The sequence below is a fragment of the Capsicum annuum genome, chromosome 4, assembly GCF_002878395.1.
Source record: "Capsicum annuum cultivar UCD-10X-F1 chromosome 4, UCD10Xv1.1, whole genome shotgun sequence".
NCBI classification, from domain to species: domain Eukaryota; kingdom Viridiplantae; phylum Streptophyta; class Magnoliopsida; order Solanales; family Solanaceae; genus Capsicum; species Capsicum annuum.
Genome location: NC_061114.1, coordinates 220,004,473 through 220,018,261, shown reverse-complemented (window position 1 = coordinate 220,018,261; position 13,789 = coordinate 220,004,473). Strand labels below are relative to the sequence as shown.

Genomic DNA, 13,789 nt, shown 5'->3' with positions numbered 1-13,789 from the left:
AATCCTCAAATTTTCCTAGTAGAGGTAGAGGAAAAGGTGGATTTCATGGCCGAGGTCGAGGTCGCGGCAGAGGTAGAGGACAATTTAGTGAGTCACGTCAGCCCAAGACTGACTTCCAATGCTGGTATTGCAAGAAGTCCGACCACACTAAAGCATATTGTTGGACCAAACAAAGAGATGAACAGAAGCATGCCAATATCTCTGAGAAAGTGGAGGATGAAAGTAAGTTGTTCATGGCTCATTCTCCAATTACTAACAATTCTGATGGTGTTTGGATTATTGATAGTGGATGCTCGAATCATATGTCTGGTACAAAGTCTCTATTTAGAGATCTTAATGAGTCGAGAAAAGTGAAGTTCAACTTGGTGATGACAAATAAGTATGAGTTGAAGGCAAGGGTACTATAGCCATCAAAACAGCGCAGGGTAATACTAAACTTATCTGTGATGTGAAATTTATTCCTAGTTTGGCTTACAATTTGCTAAGTGTTAGACAATTGATGGTTAATGGTTACTCTGTTCTGTTTGATAATGATTCATGCATTGTTAGTGACAAAAAATCTGGTCAAACTGTTGTAATTGTGCCTATGACTCAGAACAATATGTTTCCCCTTAATGTTTCAAATATTGTTAAAAATGTGTTAGTTGCTAAAGGTGTTAATGAAACTCAACTTTGTCATCTTCGATATGGTCATTTGAACATTAATGGCTTGAAATTGTTGACTAGAAAGAACATGGTGGTTGGTTTACCAAAAGTGGGTGATCTTGAGTTATGTGAAGGGTGCATATTTGGAAAACAAAGTAGAAAATATTTCCAATAGGAAAATCTTGGAGGGTTAGTTGTTGTCTGGAGCTTATACACGCTGACTTGTGTGGGCAGACGAAAACTGAATCATTAGGTGGGAGTCGGTACTTTCTTCTGTTTACTGATGACTATAGTCGTATGAGCTGGGTTTACTTTCTCAAGTTCAAATCTGAAGCATTTGATAATTTTAGAAAATTCAAGGCCCTCGTGGAGAAATAATCAGGCTACAACATAAAAGCTCTTCGCACAGATCATGGTGGTGAATTTTTATCTGATGATTTTAATTCATTTTGTAATGAGAATGGAATTCGCAGGGAGCTTTCAACACCGTACTCACCGCAGCAAAATGGAGTCGCCGAGCGGAAAAATCGTAAGTAGTTGAGATGGCCAGAAACCTACTGAATGGAAGGGGACTTCTAGTTCACTTTTGGGGAGAAGCAGTGGCTGCAGCTGTGTACCTCTTGAACATCTCTCCAATAAAAGCTATTTTGGATCGAACTCCATATGAAACATGGACGGGACGGAAACCACGAGTAAGCCACTTGAAATTCTTTGGTTGTGTAGCTTATGCTTTGGTTAATATACGTTCTAAACTAGATGAAAAATCAGAGAAATGAATTTTCATTGGTTATAGTCCTTAATCCAAAGCATATAGACTATATAATTCTACTAGTGGTAAAGTGATTATCAACGGGAATGCTGTTTTCAACGAAGAAGCAGCCTGGGAGTGGAATGGCGAGAAAGAAAATTCAGTAATCCATATTCTAGTACAATCAGAAGGAGAGCATACTACAATTCTTAAATCTGCAAGTTTTGATCCTTCCTCTTCTTCCAGCAGTGATGCTAATCATTCTTCTCATGGCAGTAGCAACAACAAGTCTAATCCAACAAGCTCCCACTCTCTATCTTCGACGCCATCCAGCAAAACGCCACCAATAAAGTTTCGGTCGCTGGAAGATATTTATGCATCTTGCAGCTTTTCCTTGTTAGCTGCTGAACCAACATGTTATGAAAAAGCTGCAAAGCGACCTGAGTGGCAGAATGCAATGATTGAAGAGATCCAGTTCATTGAGAAAAACCAAACCTGGGAATTGGTTGATTTTCCTGAAGGAAAGAATGTTATCGGGCTAAAATGGATTTTCAAAGTGAAGTACAATGCTAATGGAAGTGTGAAAAGGCATAAAGCCCAACTTGTTGCAAAAGGATATTGCCATAAACAAGGCATAGACTTTGAAGAGACATTCTCACCGGTAGCTCGCTTTAAAATGGTTAGAACTACTCTAGCCTTGGCTGCTCAACTTGGTTGGCCTATGTACCAATTTGATGTTAAGTCTGCCTTCCTAAATGGAGACTTACATGAAGAAGTATACGTCTCTCAACCTGAAGGCTTCATCTCTAGTGAAGGGAATAGCAAAGTATACAGACTGAAGAAGGCATTGTATGGTCTAAAGCAAGCTCCACGGGCATGGTATAGCAAAATTGATACCTTCTTTCAAGAGCAGTAGTTCAAACGAAGTGAGAATAAACCCACACTTTATGTGAAAAAGAGAGGTAATGGTGATTTTCTAGTTGTTTGTCTTTATGTCGATGATATTATAGATATGGACTCTTGTGAATCTATTATTTCAGAATTTAAGAGTTGCATGATGGGTAAATTTGTATTTCTTGGGCTTAAGGTGAGACAAGGTTCGGATGGAATCTTTATTTCGCAAAGAAAATATGCTACTGAACTTTTACAGAAGTTCAACATGATAAAATGTAATCCATCTCCCACACCCATGAATATGAATGAAAAAATAGTACTTGATGATGGTACAGGCCCAACAAATGCTTCCTATTTTAGAAGCTTGGTTGGTGGTCTAAACTACTTATCACACACAAGGCTCGATATAGCATTCTCTGTCAGTTTAATTTCAAGGTTCATGCATAGTCCTTCGAAGCAACACCTGGGTGCAGCCAAAAGGATCCTGTGATATGTTACTGGCACAATAGGCTATGGAATTTGGTACTCAAGAGTTTCAGAATTCAGATTAATTGGTTTTACAGATAGTGATTAGGCAGGTAGCTTGGAAAATCATAGAAGCATATCTGGAAATGTCTTTAGTCTTGGTTCCGGGGCAATCTCATGGAGTTCAAGGAAACAAGATACAATCCCCTTGTCATCTTCGAAAGCAGAATACATGGCTGCAACTTCCGGTTGCCAAGCTATCTGGTTAAGGAAATTGTTAGTGGATCTTCAACAAGAGCAGATTGGTCTAACTGAAATATGGTGTGACAACATGGCGGCGATTTCTATGACAAAAAAATCCTGTATTTCACAGTAGGACGAAGTACATCGACATCCGCTATCACTTCATTCGCGATCTAGTTGCTAGTGGAATAATCTCATTGAAATTTTGTGGCACAAATGATCGGGTTGCTGATGTTCTTACTAAATCGCTTCCGCGCAACAAGCATGACTTCTTCAGGTTACAAATGGGAGTATGTGATTTTGAAGAAAGGGGGGGTGTTGACTAATTCTTCGATAATATGCAAGTCTTGTTATGGTCCTGTTTTTTAGTATTAAGTGGAAGTAAGTTTTACTAAGTCAATTTCTGTATTTTTTCTATTTACTATTTTACAGAATTAGTGGGCACGTTCTTAGCAGTGTTTTACTCCTACTTCACCACTATCTTTAGTTCCTATATTTTAGGTTTAGTTGTTAAGTTGTAAGCCTATAAAATGGCACTAAGTCGTCTTGTTTTATGTAGTTGAATTGAGAAGTAAAAAAAAAGGTACGAGTCTTTTCTTTCTCATCAGTTTATGTGCAATTTTACTTTCTTTCTCCCAACATAAACAAGAACACAATGAAGTATATCAAATACCCTCAACACAAGATCAAAATGACCTTTTCAAGAGGTGTATTTTATTTTTTCAGAAAATAGATGAAACAGAAATGAATAAGGCCAAGTAGTCTGAATTCACGGCGTTTCCTTAAGGAAACAATTCCCCTCACTGTACCCGAGGTTATAGAATTTTTCCTCCCAGGATAAAATGGCCTTCAATCCAAATATAGCGGTACCTCAAATATTTGGACTCTTCGAACGCACTCAACAGTTTGAATGATCACACAGAATTTTTAAAGACAAGAAAAAGTATTTTTTTATTCTGAATAGATGAAAGCAGGTTTATATAGCCATAACATACTTCTTCTGAAAAGAGGTAATGATTCACTTCAAAGGTTACACCTTTGCTGTAAGTTCATGCCTGTTCATCAAAGATTGCATCTTTTCCTGAACAGTCTTCCCATTTCATGAATTAGTGTGTCACTTCATTGAAGGATTACATCCTTCTGAAGCATCATTTCGAACCATTGAACCTTTTGTAGCCTCAGTTCAGAACAATGTATCATTTCTAAAGCACCAGTTTGAAAACAATGCATCAGTTCACTTGAAACAGTGCAACTGTTACTCCATGTATATATAAATGGAGGTCCGAAACACTACAAAAAAATTTTATTGCATTTTTCCTTGGCATTCTTTGGAATTCAAATAAAGTTTGTCCAAAAAGATAGATCTCATCAATCGATCATTTGACAAATCCAAATTCAAATCCAAATCAGAAGCCGAGCCGAGCGATGACAACGACGGCATGTGACATCTATTATTTCTTGCCTCACTTTCCATATGGATTAAGTGTTGTTGATTATAAACACTTTCAAGTTCTCTTTTTCCACCAATGTGGGAGAAAGAGTAAACTTTCTAATTTGGAAGTACACTTTCCATTTTAGTGTCTCCTTCCCTCCACCATTTTACTCTCCATTTTTCCATTCACACTTATTTCATATAGTATGAACTCAACAATCTCCCACATGAATGGGGAATGGCTATTTTTCATAAAAATTTTACAGACAAGTATGTGATCATCAAACAAAGACTGATTGCATTTGGATAAGTTGGTTTCCCTTTGAACTTTCCGTAGTGAACATGCATCGGATGCATTCGGTCAATCGGAAGATTTGATATCTTTGAACCATCGAGCTTTAATGTACACCTAGACATTACATGTCATACAACCAACCTTTTACCATTTATGGTTCTCACGGTTTTGTTCTTTTCAGCCATAAACATGTCCTGATTTCATAAGAGCTTAGAGAATAGGCCTTTACTAACATTCTCTTTGAAGCGGTTTCCATTTCTCCCTCATATAGGTGATTTCTAAACGTTTAATCCTGTAGATTAAAATATTTGGTCTAATCTGCCAAATTTAGATAATCTTTAAAAGACTTTTCACCTTAAGTCTTATCCTTGTTTACTAAACATTGTCTACATTATGAGAATGGGTTGGGTAATTAAAAATGTTGAACCTGTCAGACACAACTTTGTTTGCTCTCCTTGAACCTAACTCTTGGGATCTCCATCCTGCTAGGTAGAGTTACCGCTATGCTGACTCGTCCTAGGCCTTAAACCCATTCCCTTGGATGTTCTTTCTACTCCTTCTCTAGATAGGTCTTTTGTAAGTGGATCCGACACATTATCTTTGACTTTACATAGTCAATAGTGATAATTTCACTAGATAGAAGCTCCCTAACGGTATTATATCTCCATCATCTGTGATAAGATTTACCGTTGTACATCATACTCCCTGCCCTACCTATTGCCGCTTGGCTATCACAGTGTATACATACTGGTGCCACTGGTTTGGGACAATAAGGAATATCTTCCAAGAAATTCCGGAGCCATTCTGCCTCTTCACCGGCTTTATCTAATGCGATAAATTTAGATTCCATTGTAGAGCGAGCAATACAAGTCTGTTTGGATGATTTCCAAGAGACCGCTCCTCCACCGATAGTAAATACATATCCACTTGTGGATTTTACTTCGTTCGATCCGGTGATCCAATTTGCATCACTATATCCTTCAAGTACTGCAGGATATTTATTATAATGCAAAGCATAATCTTGAGTGTATTTAAGATACCCCAAAACTCTTTTCATTGCCATTCGATGAGTTTTATTGGGATTACTCGTGTACCGACTATGTCTGGTCGTGTACAGTTCATTATATACATTAAATATCCCAATAATCTTGTATACTCCAATTGCGAGTCACTTTCACCTTCATTCTTTCGAAGTGCAAAGCTTACATCCAATGGAGTCTTGGCAATATTGAATTCCATACACTTGAACTTGTCAAGTACCTTTTCGATATAATGAGACAGTGATAATGCCAACCCTTATAGAGTTCGATGGATTCTTATACCTAAGATTACATCTGCAACTCCAAGGTCTTTCATATCAAACTTGCTCTCGAGCATTCATTTTGTTGGATTTATGTCAGAAATATCTCTACTGATGATCAACATACCATCCATATATAAACATACAATGACTTGGTGATTTGCAGTGTCTTTAATATAAACACATTTATCACATTCATTTATTTTGAATTTGTTTGCCACCATGGTTTGGTCAAACTTCGCATGCCATTGTTTTAGTGCTTGCTTTAGTCCATATAATGACTTGATAAGTTTACACACCTTGTTTTTCTTTCCTGGAACCACAAAACCCTCAGGCAGTTAGTTCCATGTATATTTCTTCCTCCAATTCTCATTTAGGAAAACGATTTTCACATCCATTTGATGGATCTCAAGGCCATATACCGCAGCCAAGGTAATTTACATTTGAATCAATGTTATCCTTGTTACTGGAGAGTATGTATCGAAGTAATCAAGACCTTCTTTCTGTTTAAAGCCTTTTACTACAAGTCTTGCCTTGTATTTGTCAATAGTACCATCCACTTTCATCTTCCTTTTGAAGATCCATTTGGAACCTAAAGGTTTATTTCCGGGAGGAAGGTCAACCAATTCCCATGTATGGTTGCTTAAGATTGAATCTATCTCACTATTGACTGCCTCTTTCCAAAAGGATGAATCCGAAGATGTCATCGCTTCCTTAAATGTTTGAGGCTCATTTTCCAAAAAAAAAGTCACAAAATCTGATCCAAATAAAGTAGACGTTCTTTGATGTGTACTACATCTTGGATTTTCTTCATTATGCTCATTCTCAATTGGTTCATCGCGAGGTCGTTTAGACCCCCCACTAGACTGTTCATGTCTAGTTTTACACGGATAAATATTTTCAAAGAATTCAGCATTGTCTGATTCAATTACCGTATTTTTATTAATATTCGGATGTTAGGATTTATGAACCAAAAATCGACATGCCTTAGTGCTTGTAGCATATCCTATGAACACACAGTCTACCGTCTTAAATCCTATCTTAACCCTTTTAGGCACAGGAACTTGGACCTTTGCTAGACATCCCCACACTTTGAAATATTTTAAGTTGGGTTTTCTTCATTTCCACTTTTCATAAGGAATTGATTGTGTCTTACTATGGGAAACACTATTGACTATACGGTTGGCCGTAAGGATAGCCTCCCCCTACAAGTTTTGCGGTAAACCAGAACTTATAAGTAAGGCATTCATTATTTCCTTCAAAGTTTGGTTTTTTCCTTTCCACAATTCCATTAGATTGAGGTGAATATGGGGTCGTAGTTTAATGGATGATTCCATTCTCTACAATTATTTGTGCAAAGAGAGATTCATATTCTCCGCCCCTATCACTTCTTATTTTGATCTTTTTGTCTAACTGATTTTCAACTTCAGTTTTATATTGCCTAAACACATCTATTGCTTTATCCTTACTATTTAGCAAGTAGACATAACAGTATCTAGTGCAATCGTCAATAAAAGTTATGAAATACTTTTTCCCACCACATGATGGTGTTGACTTCATATCACAAATGTCAGTGTGTATTAAGTCTAGGAGATTGGAATTCCTTTCAACGGACTTATAAGGATGCTTTGCATACTTCGATTCCACACACGTTTGACACTTTGATTTATTGCACTCAAAGTTTGGAAAAACTTCTAAGTTAATCAGTTTTCGTAACGTTTTGTAATTAACATGGCCTAAACATTCATGCCATAAATTATAAGACTCAAGCAAATAAAAAGAATTTGAACTTTTATTTATTTCAACAGTTATTACATTAATCTTATAAAGGCCTTTGGTCAAATAGCCTTTTCCTACATACATTTCTCCTTTGCTAATTACAATTTTTCCAAAAACGGTTACAAATTTGAATCCGTTCTTGTCTAGAAGTGAAACAGAAATTAAATTCCTACGTAAGTCCAGAACATACAAGACATTGTTAAGTGTCAAGACCTTTCCTGAAGTCATTTTCAAGCATATTTTTCCTGTTCCTTCTACCTTAGCAGTAGCGGAGTTAGCCATGTAGAATATTTCTTCTACTTGAGCTGGAGCGAATGAAGAAAACAACTCTTTGTTGGAACATACATGGCAGGTGGAACCAGAATCCATCCACCATTCGCGAAGATTCCCTGCCAAGTTGCATTCTGAGAACATAGCACACAGATCATTGCATTCTTTGTTGGATTCAATCATATTTTCTTGATCCTTCTTCTTGCCTTTCTTTGGGGCTCGACAATCCGTGGACTTGTGGCCAATCTTGCCACAATTGAAGCATTTTTCCTTGAATTTCTTCTTGGGTTGATGGCTTCCTTGTTCAGCTTTCTTTCTTTTCTTAGAATTATTTTAGTCATCTTCTACAATATGTGCTCCATTAATTGTAGAATTCCCTTTTGACCTTCTCTCGGTATCTTTATTTTTCTCTTCAATACGTAGTCGAACAATAAGATCTTCGGCAGTCATCTCCTTTCATTTATGCTTCAAGTAGTTTTTAAAGTCTTTCCACAAAGGTGGTAGCTTCTTAACTATCGCTGCTACTTGAAATGCATCATTCACAATCAAACCTACAAAACAGTTTTTGTGAGTATTAAGAAATTTTTTAATTTGTTCAACTAAGGTATTTTTCAAAGATATACCTTCTTCTAGGAGATCATGTATGATGACTTGCAACTCCTGCACTTGAGAGACAACCGATTTGCTATCTATCATTTTAAAGTCCTGGAACCGTACAACAAGGAATTTCTTTATTCCCGCATCCTCTATTTTATATTTTCGTTCAAGTGTCCCCCACAATTCCTTCGATGTCTTAGTTCCACTGTAGATATTGTAGAGGTCGTCTTGGAGACCACTCAGAATATAATTCCTGCAAAGGAAGTCTGAATATTTCCAAGCTTCTACAATTACGAAATGCTCTTTGTCCGAGGTTCCCTCGGGAACCTCAGGAGCATTTTCGCTAGTGAACCGTTGCAGACACAAAGTGGTGAGGTAAAAGAAAATCCTTTGCTGCCATCATTTAAAGTCAATGCCAGTAAATTTTTTGGGCTTATCTGCTGATGCCATTGTAGGCGGAGCATTAGTGCGACTTGATGTGGCAATATTAGTTGCCCCCACAGGCGTTTTCGCATCTTGCATTTGACTATCGCGTGTCATTTATCCTGTCAGCACAGGACAAAAAATACTTAGTATTTTCAGAATACTACTTATAAAGTTAAGCAACTTTAAAATTTTCTTCTTGTTTCTAGTTGACAATGAAGTTTTACGACTTCCAGTTGTCAACCGAAAGATCTTTAACTTGTAATAAAGTTTTTATGACTTCAAATCACTAGCTAAGTTCAGGCGGAGTAGAAAGTTAAAACTTTAATCTCTAAAAACAAGCTATACAAATTCTGAAAGTTGTTTTCTTAAGATTATTATTTCCTTCTACGGGTACGCAAAATCTGTATATGCAGAACAACAACTTCAAATAGAGTTCAAGTATAAACAAGAACACAATGAAGTATATCAAATACCCTCAACACAAGATCAAAATGACCATTTCAAGAGGTGTATTTTATTTTTTCAGAAAATAGATGAAACAGAAATGAATAACGCCAAGTCGTCCGAATTCACGGAGTTTCCTTAAGGAAACAATTCCCCTCACTGTACCCGAGATTATGGAATTTTTCCTCCCAGGATAAAATGGCCTTCAATCCAAATATAGCGGTATCTCAAATATTTGGACTCGTCGGATACACTCAACAATTTGAATGATCGCACAAAATTTTTGAAGACAAGAAGATTATTTTTTATTCTGAAATTTTGTATCAAAACCTGTGGATGAAAGCAAGTTTATATAGCCATAACATGCCTTTTCTGAAAAGAGGCAATGGTTCACTCCAAAGGTTGCACCTTTGCTGTAAGTTCATGTCTGTTCATCAAAGATTACATCTTTTCCTGAAGCATCATTTCAAACCATTGCAACCTTCTGTAGCCTCAGTTCATAACAATGTATCATTTCTGAAGCACTAGTTTGAAAACAATGCATCAGTTCACTTGAAACAGTGCAACTGTTACTGCATGTACATATAATTGGAGGTCCGAAACACTGCAGAAAAGTTTTACTGCATTTTTCCTTGGCATTCTTATAAAGTGTGTCCAAAAATATAAATCTCATCGATCGTTCATTTGCCAAATCCAAATCCAAAGCTGAGCGAGTGACAACGACGACAGCACAAGGCATCTATTATTTCTTGCCTCACTTGCCATGTGGAGTAAGTGTTCTTGATTATAAACACTTTCAAGTTCTCTTCTTCCACCAATGTGGGAGAAAGAGTAAACTTTCTAATTTGAGAGTACACTTTCCATTTTAGTATCTCCTTCCTTCCACCATTTTACTCTCCATTTTTCCATTCACACTTCTTTCATATAGTATGAACTCAACAATAAACGAGTTCTTTTATTTAGTAATTTTTATTACTTGTACTTACTATTGATTATTGGAACGTTAACTGTAAGTATTTCCACTTGCAGAATCTTTTCATTTATTACTGTTGTTAATTCTCATCATTAGGTATATGAGCCAGAAAGAGAGTTTCCTTATTGCAGTAATAGTACAAAACGATGGCATCTGCAAATTTGTTCAGTATGCTAGGTGGTATTATTTTCGTTCTGTTGGGACAAACAACTTTTACCTAACTTTTTTCATCATAGGCATAATGGACCCACTGGCCTAGCCAGAGAGCTATCCCTGAGGATTTTTCAAACCTTATAAGGAGCCCAGGGTTCTCGTCCTTCACTAATACACGATTTATACCATTCATTAGAGATCAAATTTTTTTGATTTGTATCGTTAAATTTCACCTTGGTATGCTGGGAGAAAAAAGATCATGGCCAGTAACCTCTTGTTACAGAAGAATTTCTACTGGGGTTTAACTTAAATTCTCACAATTATTATACCACCTTCTACTAGAATTACCTACATAACTAGCTAATTGTACAACTTCTAACACCCGCCATCTAGCTTGAGGGGGTGGAGTTGTTACATTTTTGTAATTTAGTGTTGTGTTTACGGTAACTCCGCCTTGTGTGAGCTTGCTCATATTGTCGGTCCTAAGTATGGATAAACAAGGAGGGCCAATGCACACTTAAAGTTAAGTCCAATCGCTATTGGATCTGTACAATGACACCAAAATTTGATCCCTTCTCAAAAGTTGACATGCATAAACATGAGCAACAACCGTTAGTAATTCGTAACAGGGTATCAATACCATCTTCATGGACCCCTCGGCCTTATTAATTCGAACCTATCAAACTTAACTGTGCAATGTAAGATCTTGTTTGAATGAGTCAGTGCTTAATCGGTTAAAAACTGCATTCACAAAATCATTGTACTTTATGTGTATTGTCCCAATGACCTTATCAGTAATACATAACTCCCACACATGAAAGTGGATCCATCCATCGGCACACACCTTATTCTTCCTAGCCCATCTATGACTAAATTTGAATAAACAGATGGCTAACCTGTTGCAACAGATGACACATAAGTAAAAATTATCAAACAATTATAGACAACTATTAGAACAGAAGATCAATCTGTTGCAACATATGACTTATCTATTGAAAAAAATCAAACAGATATTTTCATCTGTTGAAACAGATTGTCAATATGTTGTAAATTATCAAACAGATAGAATATATTTTGCAACAAATTACCCATTTAGATTTATTTTAAAGTAATTTTTTTTTCCAAAATATAATAAAGATAAAATATTGATAGTTCATTTGATATTCATTTGGATTTGTGTTTGAAGTTGTAACTTCTTTATGATTCTTGAAAGTTGTTCTTGAACTTAGTATTGAAGTTTGGATTGAAACATACTGACTTTTGTACCAAAAGTAACATGGATCGAGTGTATTTCACTGCCCAGTTTATGATTGACTTTGGGTCTAACAAGGAGGTGTTAGTTCCACAAAAAATAAGAATAAGAGTGTAATGGGTCGCTTGATTCGTTTAAGTGTGTAAATGACTTTTTGAAATAAGTTTAGGGTGGAACTAATGTCTTTATCCAAATCTTTAATCGTTTCTGTTTTTAGTTATTCCAATTTTGTGAACAAAATAAATATTTCTACTCAACTTGTATATAAGATATCCGTAACCTTTGCTACTAAGGTGTTCATGATACAGTATGCTACTCATGACCGTCTTTTCATATTGCAAAGTTGCACATCTCTCGCATTTTCCAATAGTCATCTGTTACCAAAAGAGTATTTGATTATATGTTCATCTGAGTTTAATTTCTATGCATTGACATAAGGAAATTAACTTGTGAATCTATAACATGTTATTACAGATTACACTTAAACAACCAGATGGTATCTAATTTTACTTCAAATACAAAATCCAACCTCTTTAAAAGTTTGAACATCTTGCAAACATAGTGTATTGCTTGGACTTATATTGAGGTAGTGTCCTTTACAATTGGTCGTCAAGGACTCTTTCAGAAAAGTAGTAAAACTCCCTAAGTGGGGTCTAGGGAGGGTAGACTGTATGTAAACCTTACCCTACCTCATGAAGGTAGATAGGCCGTTTCCGAAGGACCCTAGGCTCGAGTACAACAAGTCAAAGTAGGTACTAAAAGGGAAAAGACAGTGAAGAAAACATAACAAATGAGGAAACAACAAAAAAAAAAAAAGTGCAATAACCAATATACCATAAACAACGGATGATTAACAAAAATCAAAAGTAAGGCACTACCATAATAAGGTTAATACTACAATAGACATCACCAAGCCTAAACCTGTCGAAAAGCAAGAAAACGTTCCACCACCTACTAACCTTCTACCCTAATCAACGAACTTCACGCCCATTAAGTGTGAGTAAAGTTAATGACAATGTACAGATATAACACCAAAGAAAATTCAACCTCATAGAGTTCATAAGAAATAAGTCCCATTCCATAAGCATATGGAATTTCATAATTGTCTTCACCTTCAAAAGTCAGATGGATTTTCGAGTATACATTCAAAAGCATATTATTTCTTGTGATATCGCTCTGCATTGTCCTATAGTAATTCATCTGAAAGTTTACACAATCTTTAGCTGGGATAGGAGGGTAAATGATGTTCGTTGCAGAATAAACATTTTGCGATAACAATTTCACTACGTGTTGTGAGTTGGTACATTATCCGTTTATCCCAAAGGAAACAAATTCATAAGAAAAATGACAAACCTTAAGTTTGTTAAATGGTTTGACTTCCATTTCATTCTCTGCAATATCACAAGGACTTAAATGTTAGGAAAGACAGGCACACAATCAAAGAGCCTGACAGGGTAGCAGCGGAAAATATCAAGAGTAAACTGTCCCTTTCAACTTGAACCAAGAAGAGACAAACAAACCCAAGAAAAATAGAGTAATATACAGCAAACAAATCAACCAAATGAAACAAGATAAGAATAAAGGCAATCACACGAGACACCAAATTTACGTGAAAAACCCTTCGGTGTGAAGAGTACAAAATCATGGACCAAACCTCCACTATAATCACCAAAGAGTTACAATATTGTCCTCCAAAATGGCCACCAAACAAGTGTCAAACAAAAAGAAACAATACATAAACCACAGCACCAAATACTAGAGAAATAAAGGAGTGAAAGCACAAAAACTATAGCTACTGTTCCTACAGGCCACCAAATCAAGCTCCATCAGTTCCTAATCAACGATTGAGATAAGAGGAACAAGCAGTCCAAAA

At 36.3% G+C, this 13,789-nt stretch overlaps 1 protein-coding gene and 1 long non-coding RNA gene across 2 annotated transcripts in view; both read right to left on the bottom strand.

The window, feature by feature from the left end:
- Window positions 1–13,789, bottom strand: part of LOC107867258 (serine carboxypeptidase-like 17) — a 59,065-nt gene that overhangs the window by 43,300 nt on the left and 1,976 nt on the right. The window lies entirely within an intron of this gene.
- Window positions 12,722–13,469, bottom strand: LOC124897761. The gene is made up of 2 exons (XR_007054702.1): window positions 13,270–13,469; window positions 12,722–13,116 (listed from the first exon to the last, which is right to left on the bottom strand). It is a non-coding gene; the product is annotated as an uncharacterized LOC124897761 (long non-coding RNA).